At 36.7% G+C, this 12359-nt stretch overlaps 2 pseudogenes; both read left to right on the plus strand.

Annotated features, from left to right (window-relative positions):
* LOC105508279 overlaps positions 1–11162 on the plus strand; it is a 37189-nt pseudogene extending 26027 nt beyond the window's left edge.
* On the plus strand, positions 500–2116 carry LOC105508326 (annotated as a pseudogene).
* Positions 11163–12359: the final 1197 nt, after the last annotated feature.

The raw sequence follows: 12359 nt of genomic DNA on the forward strand, positions 1-12359 counted from the left end.
CGGTCTGGGCATAACACCTGCATAGCAAGTGGCTTCAAGAGGCAATTATTTAGCTCAATGGGGAGTGAGACTGACTGCTGGTATACTTTAAATGCCTCTCTGGGCCTTATAATTTAAAGGGGCTGACATTCCACAGATAAAAAGTGGTTTTTTTCCTTCTTTCTGACAACCGATTGAAGTTTTGAGTTACCTTTCTTCCATAAACTACATCCAACATTTTTCACAGATTGCACTTCGAGATTCTTTTAAGTGCAGCAAGAACTTAAAGATATTTGCAAAGGAATTTGAGTTCAGAATCTTCCTAGACTTTAATTTTTCTCCTCAATCACTTAATTTAAGAGCAGATTTTTAGGTCATTTTCTTTTAATTGAATTCTAAGGCCCCAAAGATTGAATGAGGTAGCCTAGTTTTTGAGATGTTAACGTGAAAAAATATGTATCTTAGAACTGAAGGAGGTGGGGCCGGAGGTCCTGGGGCAGATTCTCCTTGGTACTCCTGCATGGAGGAAGCTACACAAGGACGCCGCCAGGAATGCTCGCACCTCCTACTGGGATGGCCTGTGCAGGATGGGGCGGTCTCTGTGCGGGTGTGCGGGTGTGAGCCATGGTACCCAGGGCCAGATTGCAGAAGGGAAGCTGGAAGGCTGGCCTGAAGACTGGGGTGAGGTCGCCACTCCTTCCTTTCAGGCTGGAGGTACTCTGCTAGGGTTTAAAACTTGAAATGGGAATAAAGGGTAGTATTTATGAGAAAGAGTAAATCGTATCTCACCTCCTCCAGCTTTTCTTTTTTTCATAAGAGACCAAATTAAACTTATGCACTCTCCTAGCTGTTATTGTCCTTCAGTTAGACAGAGTGAGAGCAGAGCGAGACCAGGTCTGAGATGGCGAAGCAACTCATTCCTTTAATGATATTCACACTGATATCCTATTTTCAAACTATTTGAAAATTGCATCGTTCTGCCTTCAGTACTGGCAGTTTCTCTGTTCTGTGATCAATGTGATTCACAGGAACATTTTGTTAAATGAGGGTTTTAGTGTGGAAAATATGACTTTTATATTGGTCTGGGATTAGCTATGAGCTCCAGCATTTTCACTGGAGGAAGTTTCATTTGGGGTGGGGAAAAAAAGGCTTTCTACGACTTGCCAGAAAAGATTCTATGACAGCAGGTCAAGGTGGCCACGCATATCCTAAAGAATGGTTGTGGTAGGCCAGACTGCTGCCAACAGAAGCTGGCGAGGTGGCCAACTTAGAGGCATATGGGTTTGCACTGGCCACGCTGGTGACTCCACTAGGAGCTCTCAGCGTCCTAGTAAGTGCCATTCTTTCTTCATTCTTTCTAAATGAAAGATTTAATCCTTATGGGAAATTTGGATGTTTGCTAAGTATTTGAGGATCTACAGTTATGATCACTCATCCTCCAAAAGAAGAGGATATTGAAACTAAATAAAATACCTCACAAGGTGGGTGATCCAGGTTTTGTGGTCTTTGCAACTCTTGTGGTCATTATGGCCATGATAAGAATCTTCCTGGTGGGTCCCCACCATGGACAACGATCTTGTGTATGTAACAATCTGCTCCGTAATTGGCACATTTTCAGTCTCCTAGGTTAAGAGCCTAGGCAGTGCTATCAGAGAGCTGTTTGCTGGAAAGCCTGCCTGCCACATCCCCTGGCTTGTCTTCTGCTGCTAAGCCTCACTGTCTGTGTGAACACATAGATTAATTACCTAAATTGGGCCCTGGATATGTTTAACACTTCCATCGTGACTCCAATATATTACATATTCTTTACAACATCAGTTTTTAAACTTGTTCAGCTGTTGTTTTTAAGGAGTGGCAAGATATGCCCATTGATGATGTCATTGGTACTTTTGAGTGGCTTTACAATAATCGTGGAGATATTCTTGTTGCATGCTTTTAAAGGTGTCAGCTTTAGTCTAGCAAGTCTGCTTGTGTCTCTTCAAAAAGACAAAAAAAAAAAAAAGCAATGAATGGCAATCTCTCTAATATGTGAGAAGTTCTTAATAATAATGAAGAAAGCAAAAGTTTAACCTGTGGAATCAAACAACACACTGGTGAAAATATCTCCTGAAGAAATGGAATTCTGACAGCTTTTTAACAAAGATGTAATTAAAAGGTTAATCTATAAGTCTGTTATAAAGTGAATTTGAATATCAGAATATGTCTGAAAAAGCACTGTTCTCAAATAATGATCTTTAAAGACATCCTCTTAAAGGTTTCACTAATTTGAACTAAGAAATTACTTTTCTGATTTATTTATTTATTTATTTATTTTGGAGACAGTCTTGCTCTGAAGCCCAGGCTAGAGTGCAGTGGAATGATCTGGGCTCACTGCAAGCTCCGCCTCCAGAGTTCAAGCGACTCTCCTGCTCAGCCACCCGAGTAGCTGGGACTACAGGCGCGTGCCACCATGCCCGGCTAATTTTTTGTATATTTAGTAGAGATGGGGTTTCACTATGTTAGCCAGGATGGTCTCGATCTCCTGACCTTGTGATCTGCCCACCCTGGCCTCCCAAAGTGTTGGGTTCACAGGCATGAGCCACGGCGCCCGGACCTACTTCTCTGATATTTAAATGATGGTAGCTCACTAAAATGCACTCAGTGCATGACTAATTTCTATTCACATTGTATTATTGTAGAGATATTTTACATTTTGAATCCTTCTGCAAAATCTAAAACTCCTTAAAATGACGGTTTTAAGTCTATAAAAATGCTTTATTTTTTTCATTGGTGATGAAAGTCTGAAATGTACATTTATTTGTCATCCCCACTTCACTAATTCCTAACCATATAGGCTTTTTTATTTTAATAAAGAACAAAATTATCCCAAAATTATCCTGTGATTTACCTTATCTATTATAACAAAATACATATATATACATACATACAAATCTGTCAAAAACAAGCAATGGGGAAAGGATTTCCTATTTAGTAAAAGGTGCTGGGAGAACTGGCTAGCCATATGCAGAAAATTGAAACTGGACCCCTTACACCTGATACAAAAATTAACTCCAGATGGGTTAAACCCAAAACTATAAAAAACCTAGAAGAAAAGCTAGGCGATACTACTCAGGACATAGGCACAGGCAAAGATTTCATGACATAATCACCAAAATCAATTGCACCAAAAGCAAAAATTGACAAATGGACTCTAATTAAACTAAAGAGCTGCTGCACAGCAAAAGAAACCATCATCAGAGAGAACAGGCAACCTAAAGAATGAGAGAAACATTTGCAATCTATCCATTGACAAAGGTCTAATATTCAGCATCTTCAAGGAACTTAAATTTACAAGAAAAAACACAGCCCCGTGAAAAAGTGGGCAAAGGACATGAATAGACACTTCTCAAAAGAAGACATTCATGACGCCAAAAAACATGTGAAAGCAATCTCAACATCACTAATCATTAAAGAATGCAAATCAAAACCACAACGAGATACCATCTTACACCAGTCAGAATGGCAATTATTAAAAAGTCAAATTAACAGGTGCTGTCTAGGTTGTGGAGAAATAGGAACACTTTTACATTGTTTGTGGGAATATAAATTAGTTCAACCATTGTGGAAGACAGTGTGGCGATTCCTCAAAGATCTAGAACCAGAAATACCATTGACCCAGCAATCCCATCACTGGATATAGACACAAAGGAATATAAATTATTCCGTTACAAAGATACATGCACACGTATGTTCACTGCGACACTATTCACAATAGCAGAGACATGGAATCAACCCAAATGGCCATCAGTGATAGACTGGATAAAGAAAATGTGGTACATATACACTATGGAATACTATGCAACCATAAAAAGGAATAAGATCATGCCCTTTGCAGGGACATCGTTGGGGTTGGAAGCCATTATCCTCAGCAAACTAACGCAGGAACAGAAAACCAAACATTTCATATTTTCACTTACACATGGGAGCTGAACAATGAGAATGCATGGACACAGGGAGGGAGATACACACTGGGGCCTGTCTGGGGGTGGGGGCTGACTTGGGGGGTGGGAGAGCACCAAGAAAAGTAGCTAATGCATGCTGGGCTTAATACCTAGGTGATGGGTTGATAGGTGCAGCAAACCACCACGGCACATGTTTACCTATGTAAAAAACCTTCACATCCCACACATGTACTCTGGAACTTAATTTTGAAAAGTAGTACAACAGTTACAAAAATGCTCAGGACAAACACACCTGGTGACCATACATCTTGTTGGATGGGAGGTGGTGAAGTGTGGGGTGTCAAGTGTGTCCTGAGTTTCAGTCAGGATGTTTCAGAGGAAAATGTAAAGCCTTGGATAATTTGCCAGCTTTGTAAACGGAAGTTGAAGAAGAGCTACCATGTAATTTCAACTTCTGTTTTCTTTCAAATCTGTATATAAATTCCCTATTGAATTTAGTTTGTAACTTCTACTTTTTTGTGCTTAAGATATTTGCTTGTTTCTCACTACACATATCATGCCTGCAGGCAAATTTGTTATATTCTGTACCTTTTGGGGAATGGTCTAAGCAGCTGAATTCTTTTTGATGCTTATAAAAAGCTGACTTGGAAATAATAACTTTATAGGTTTAATATGTAAAAGCTTAGAAATTAACTTGATAAAACTAGGAAGAGAGATAAAAATGTTATATTTTCTTCTGAATAAAAGTGTCATTTTTTAAGAATTCCAATTATTAAAATCTAGTGATTATTTAAAACATTTCCTTTTTAGATATTACCAAGTCACTCTTGGTGACCGAGCTGGGCTATTGCAGAACATCAGAAATTGTAAGAATTATTACTTCCAATATGGAAAAGCTTTTTTGCATTCCTATCCATGGGTAAGCTCTTTTCATTTTCCACCTAAAGTTCTAGATCATTTAACATCTTAAAATAATATATTTTCCTTTAGAAATGAAGCATTTATTTATAGAAATGGGATTGGTACCATAATTCTAATGCTGTCCCTCCCCTTACTCCCCAGTCCCCGACAGGCCCCAGTGTGTGAGATTCCCCTCCCTGTGTCCATGTGTTCTCACTGTTCACAATGTTGGTTTTTTTTGAGAGACTTCAGAACAAAAAGTCACCCATTTTTATTAGCAGTGTCTGATGTTCTGCAGTAGGTTTGTGTGGATGTGTTCTACTTTTTTCTATTTTGATTCATTTGGTTATTGGGGCTCCTTGGTTCAGAGCTCTGTATTTTGTCAGTTCTGCCCTTCTGTGCAGTTTCCTTTATAATATCTGTTGAGTGGTTGTGGTAGGCAGGGTTGGCTTGTCTTGCTTATCATTGATTTCTGCAGGATCCTTAATTTTTCACTCTTAGTTCCAACTTTTCCTTGACTTCTTGGTCTCCAAGAGGTACCACCTCTTCTGTCTGATCTGATTCTCCTCCAGAATCACAGTTTCCCCGAGGTAGCTGGACTGTGAACTACCAAGTTCTGATCTGTGCTCAGTGTTTTTGTATTTATTGTCTCACTTATACTCTTTTCTGAGGGTGGTTTTTTTCTGTGTTCCCTGTGGGTCCTCAGCTCCTCCCTGCTCTCCCTCACAAAGTCTTTTCTGCCTCTTCTCCTCCACTCTGTGTGTCCACAGGCTAGGAATGCTCCATTAGAATTAATTTGTTTGTTTGCTCTTTCTTCTGCTTACAGGTAGTTTGAGATTTGAATTTTCTGATTCCTAGAAATGCTGAAGGAATAGGTCTTATGGGTTTTATTTGTCCTCCTTGTTGATTTTATTTCATTTTATTTTTCAGGTGGGTAATGGGGAGTTTCAAAATCAGCAGGCCACTATTCCTCTCTAAACTCAGAGTCCTTCTGTAATCATTTTCATAAATGAAGAAATTAAAAGCAAACATCTATCCTTATGTTTACATTTTCAAGAAAAGCTAAAGTTTTGAGGTCTTTAACTTTAATATAGTTATGCTATATTAAATATAATTGCTGGCCTTTATTATAGTTGTTTGCATTAAAAATCATCAATTTTGTTGTTATTCAACAAAATCTGTAAGTTTTGAATAACATATTTTACTGCCTACTGTTTCTACCTTTTTTCCTTTTGAAAATATCATCACTGAGTTATAAGAGTCTTAGACCTGATCAAAGATCATCTAATAATCCAGCCTTATTTTGTAGGTGAGTCAACTGAGGTTCAGATAGGTGATGTGGTTGCCTTAGATCAAAGAGCTGAGTGGAAATATGACTAGAATCCTGGCTCCCAGATCATTTCTCTTTCTCCAATATTGGACTTCTCTTAGGAGTCGAGACCTTAAAAATATAGTTTGGCCACGTACAAACTAATTTGTTACTATACATTTTTGTTCTACATAGTAATAAGTAAAGTAAAAGAGATCTTCTGTCAAATAGCTACAGAACCTCCCAGAATGATGCCCTTGAGAGAAGGGCAATAAACTTGCTGCTACACTGTGCTGTCCTGAAGCAAGGACTGTAACCACAGGCTATAAAATGGTTATGTTAGTCATAAAAAAGCTGCAAAAGGTTTACAACTTTAACCTTTAATTTTGCTGTTGGATAAAGTAAAAACTAATTTTTACTTCAAGATTTTTTTCAGAAATATAACCAGGGAAATATTACCAAGGAGAAGTTCTGACATTGATTTAAGATCTTTTGTATTCAGCTGCTTCTTTAGTTTAGCAACGTGACTTCAGAGTTACTTATACAAAACAATGAAACTAAAGGATGTCATAATCTGAATGAATGCTTTAAACAAGCAGAAACAGTCTAATAGGTTCCTAACTAGGGGCAAACATTTTTGAGACAACAATTACTGTGGCTCAATTTCCTTTAATTTTTCAAAATGTAATTAGATGAAATGTACCTGGTATATATTTTCTGGCATCATTGTTTGAGAATAATTTTATCATAAACATAGCTACTTTTTATTGTGGATCTTTTATATACCAGTCACTCTTTTGGTGTTTTACAAATATTGTTTGTAGTTATTGTAACAGTGATCTAAGGTAAATTGGTATCCCTATTTGATGACAAGAAAGCTAAAACTCAAAGAAGAAACTTGGTCCAAATTAGTTTTTTTTGGTTTTTGTGATGGAGTTTCACTCTTGTTGCTCAGGCTGGAGTGCAGTGGAGTGATCTCGGCTCACTGCAACCTCCACCTCCTGGGTTCAAGCAATTCTCCAGCCTCAGCCTCCCAAGTAGCTGGGATTACAGGCATGTGCCACCACACCGGGCTAATTTTGTATTTTTAGTAGAGACAAGGTTTCACTATGTTGGCCAGACTGGTCTCAAACTCCTGACCTCAGGTGATCAACCCTCCTTGGCCTCCCAAAGTGCTGGGATTGCAGATATAAGCCACTATGCCTGGCCCAGATTAGGGCATGATTTTTAGGCAGCTGAGGATGGAATAAACTCAACTCTTTGTGACCCCAGTGTTTTTTATGATATACCTTGTTAGCTGTATAGGAGAATCAGACTAAGATAGGATTCAGAAGGCACAGTGTAGAATCTATACCATAGCCTTAATCACCTTGTAGTATAAGTAATCTCTTTGGTAATATTTGCTCACAAAAAGTATGCTCTAGCTGACTACAAGACTCCTTGCCTGAGATCCCATGACGTTCATTAGAAGTGATGGCAGCACCACTAGTTGCTATCATTGTTGTTCTGCTAACCTAGGATTCTCTCTGAATAGAATACTAAGGGATTACTTATAAAAGATCTTGGTCTTTGCTTTCTATAATATGAGATATCAACTATCACATATCTCATATGAAAAGGGGAGAAAGACATCTTTCTTTATAACTGAAAAAAATGCCGCGAAAGCTAGTTTGATTTCATTCATTTGGGAAACAAACATCTTGGAAATTTATTGTACCCACTAGTTCTTTCTTAAATTTGATGTGCAGCAAAAACATAGGCAGAAAAACATTCCAAATCAAAGATATTATGTCATTCTAATCCTTTTTTTAAAAAATTGCTTTGAGATGAAGGATGTACTTAGGTGCAATATTTTTTATAGATACAAAATAAATACCACATTTGTAATCAATTTATCATTACTTTTAAAAAAAAATAAACTTGGAAAGATCTTGGTAAATAGAACCCACTGCTTTATTTCCAGAGCTTTAAACAGTCACAAAAGGAATTTGACTAAAAACCATTTGCAATTAACTTGCAGACATAATGACCTTTTTCTTCTAAAAACACATTTCAGTGTGTATTTCTTTAATAAAAAGGAACATTGTCTCATACAGCCACAGTACAATTATAAAAGTCAGGAAATTAACATTGATACATAAACAAATATAAAGACTTCATTCAAATTTTGAAAAAAATTTTAACGCAAGGTCCAATCCAGACTCATACATTGCATTTAGTTCTCATTTTGCATCAGTTTCCTTTAATTTAGAACTTGCTTGGTCCTTATCTTTTATGACCTTGACATTTTTCAAAAGTATAGGCCAATTATTTTGTAGTCTAGCTTTTGATTTGAATTTGTCTAGTTTCTTTTTTTTTTTTCATGGCTTATTTTTTCTTTTTTTATTATTATTATTATACTTTAAGTTCTAGGGTACATGTGCATAACGTGCAGGTTTGTTACATATGTATACTTGTGCCATGTTGGTGTGCTGCACCCATCAACTCGTCAGCACCCATCAATTCGTCATTTATATCAGGTATAACTCCCAATGCAATCCCTCCCCCCTCCCCCCTCCCCATGATAGGCCCTGGTGTGTGATGTTCCCCTTCCCGAGTCCAAGTGATCTCATTGTTCAGTTCCCACCTATGAGTGAGAACATGCAGTGTTTGGTTTTCTGTTCTTGTGATAGTTTGCTAAGAATGATGGTTTCCAGCTGCATCCATGTCCCTACAAAGGATGCAAACTCATCCTTTTTTATGGCTGCATAGTATTCCATGGTGTATATGTGCCACATTTTCTTAATCCAGTCTGTCACAGATGGACATTTGGGTTGATTCCAAGTCTTTGCTATTGTGAATAGTGCTGCAATAAACATACGTGTGCATGTGTCTTTATAGCAGCATGATTTATAATCCTTTGGGTATATACCCAGTAGTAGGATGGCTGGGTCATATGGTACATCTAGTTCTAGTTTCTTTGTGATTGTATTTGGATTATGCTTTTTTGGCAGGAATGTTACAGAAGTAATGTTCTGTCCTTCTCAGTGCATCATATCAGGAGGCACATGGTATCTTTCTGTCCTATTATGGGTGATATTAACTTTGATTACTTGGTAATGGTAGACCATTGTAAAAATGCTATTTTTTTCTCACCGTACTTATTATATATCTTGTGGAGAGATACTTTGATACTGAAAATATGAAAATTTTACCCATTAATTTTAAAATTTATTGATGATTCTTTACTGAATAAGTTATTACTGTAATTGCTGTCAAGTAGTATCTTACTTATTCTTACTTATATCTTACATATTCATCTTACCTTGCTGTATTTTCAAGGAAGAGGTGCTATGAGAGGAAAAACCTGTAGTAATCGTTCAAGAGAGGCCTAGGTTTATGCAGAACCCAGGTAGGTTGCAATCCCTGTGGGTCTAGATATGATGCACATCCAATAGGAAATGATCAATATCATGATACTTTATGCTCCCTAGAGATTATTGTGCATTGTGTGTGTGTGTGTGTGTGTGCGTGTATCTGTGTAAAATAAGCTATAGTTACCTTGGGTTTAGAAAAATATGAATATGAATATATTTGCATACTGTTATAGTAGAATTATGGCATTATTTTTAGGGCTTTTTTCTGCAAAATTATTGTTTTCATGTTTATCTTATTAAGTTATTGCTTTGTGAGTATTCGTTTTTGGATTTATATAGTACATCACGATAACTGGATTTTATGTATTTTTATTTTAAAATTAAATACCATCTTTTTTTACATTTATTCTCTAGATTGGTTCAACTTATCTCAATCAACATTCAAACTGAAGTTAGGAGGAATACCTTATTTGAAAGGTTATATTTTCTATCTGCCATTTTTGAATATTATTTTTTAGGATCTGGAGTGTTGGAACAGCAGCTACTAATGTGCATTGTGGCAAGTGGAGGAGCAGAAGCATTTTATGAAATGGGAATTCACTGCTGGGATATTGCAGGAGCTGCCATTATTGTTACTGAAGTTGGTGGTGTGCTAATGGATGTTACTGGTAAAATTATGAGATAATGGATCATTTTTCTCTTTACATCTCTTGGACTTTCCGCTGTATGTGGGGTTAAAAAAAAGTTTGATACATATGATAGCTTGGCTTTTAAGACAAACAGGCTATATAATTTTGTGCAAAATCAAAATAAACATTAGGAGATAGAGGCAAGGATGAGAACTAATGGCAATGTGGGACTGATAGTGATGAATGGCTAAGCCTTTTCAAATGTGAGTAATAGGAACTCCTGAAAGGCTGTAGAGAAAGCCTAGACAGTCACTGAGTCTGAGGCTTGTATTCAGAGTTCTTTGAATGCTGACCACTGTGATAGTTGATGATGGACTTCAGTCTTCCACCATCACCTTCTGTGTTGGGACTAGAGAAGTTAAATATTTGCTTTGAGCTGATGGTGAAATTTTTGAAGTGAAGAGTGAACCTCTGGGTTGGAAGGATTCACCAGTGATCTGAGAGAAAGGCAACAAAGAAATAAGGAAATGGGAAGGACAGTGGTATGAAAATTAATTGGAGTCACATTTTCTGTCCATAGATTCTTAAACAGTAAAGAGGTAATAAGAGTGCATACACACATGCATACACACAAAGAAATAGAGAATAGATGACATTTTTTCAGACTATCATGACTTGAGACTCCCTCTCTCCCCCGTCAACTTTGCCAGTAAAGACCAAACAAGTGGTATTTTAAAAAAACATATACTTAGAAACTCAGCTATGTATTGCCAAAGCTTAAACATTGTAGTTATGTGACAGTATAGTAGATTTTTAAAAGAAAACAAAGTATTAAAATGTCATGATTGACCATAGTGCACATCGCTGTACTTGTTTGATGTAAATTATTTTTGTAACAGATATAACTATTTACCATACTTGATTTGTTTTAGGTGGACCATTCGATTTAATGTCATGAAGAATAATTGCTGCAAAATGTACAGCATTAGCAGAAAGGAAAGCCAAAGAAATTCAGGTAGTACCTTTTCAACGAGATGATGAAGATTAATTACAGCAGCCTCATAGTCAATCACAGTTGCTTTTCCCCAGATTTGCTAACTCACTGATGGATATGGGTTTCAGATGTATGATATGCTTGGTTTCAATTGTCTTTGTCGAGATTAAAAATTTTGAACTTGTTTCATATTTTACTATGGCTAGGTTTGCAAGAATAGACATAATGTTTACTTCATTGTTTAAAAAAATGGCATGTGAGAGCTTTAGGAAAAATACACAAAAAGTACAATTGATGAAATAGCATCAACTGAAATAGTTAGCAATTTTGCATTTCTGAGTATCAATGGTCTGAAATTTTGACTTGCTATATACATGTATGCCTAGACACTTGCTTAGAAAGTTACCTATTTGGAAAAAAAATTGTTTGGTTTCAAAAGCCATATTTAAATTTGTAAGGATATATTGAGTACTTCCTAGATCAAGGTTTTTCCTTTGAAGAGGACCTTTTTTGTTTTATTCAGTGTTCATATAACACCTAGCACCATGCCTGTCAGTTGGCAACCAAAATTAAACATCGTAAGAATGAATATTTTGAAGTCATCAATTCCTAGTTATTATATAGAGTAGATACATAATGAGCTCACCATTCTGTACTTTTGCTGTATTTTTCATGATATGAATTTTGAAGTAAAAACAGTAGTTATCTTTTGTATATTTCACATTACCATACTGGCAGATACAGTTGATTGTTGTGGGCATTTCTGCAATAAATATATTTTCCAAAGCACTTAGTGAAGGTACGTATTTTAATTTCTTTAAAGTCCCTGAGTAAGAAAGAAGAAACTGTTCCCAAAAAGCACTCTCATCAGATATCTGATATATTTTGATGCAGTGTAACATTTTACTAATTTCAATAGTCACATTTCAAAGATGTTGGTGCTGATTTGGTTGTGTTGGCAAATTATGTGTTATTGTTAATATTCAACTATTTGGTTTCCTCCCAAATCCTTATAAAATTTCATCATTACTGGATTCCATTCAGCCTTTCAGAAAGAGAATAGATGACATTTCTCAGACCAGTATGACTCGCAATTCCCTCTCTCTCACACCAACCTGTTCAGTAAATACTAGTAAATATCTTTTTTCTTTTTTTCTTTTCTTTTTTTTTTTTGAGACAGTCTCACTCTGTTGCCCAGGCTGGAGTGCAGTGGCACGATCTTGGCTCACCACAACCTCCGCCTCCTGGGTT

The sequence above is a fragment of the Colobus angolensis genome, unplaced genomic scaffold, assembly GCF_000951035.1.
Source record: "Colobus angolensis palliatus isolate OR3802 unplaced genomic scaffold, Cang.pa_1.0 Scaffold16, whole genome shotgun sequence".
Taxonomy (NCBI): Eukaryota; Metazoa; Chordata; class Mammalia; order Primates; family Cercopithecidae; genus Colobus; species Colobus angolensis.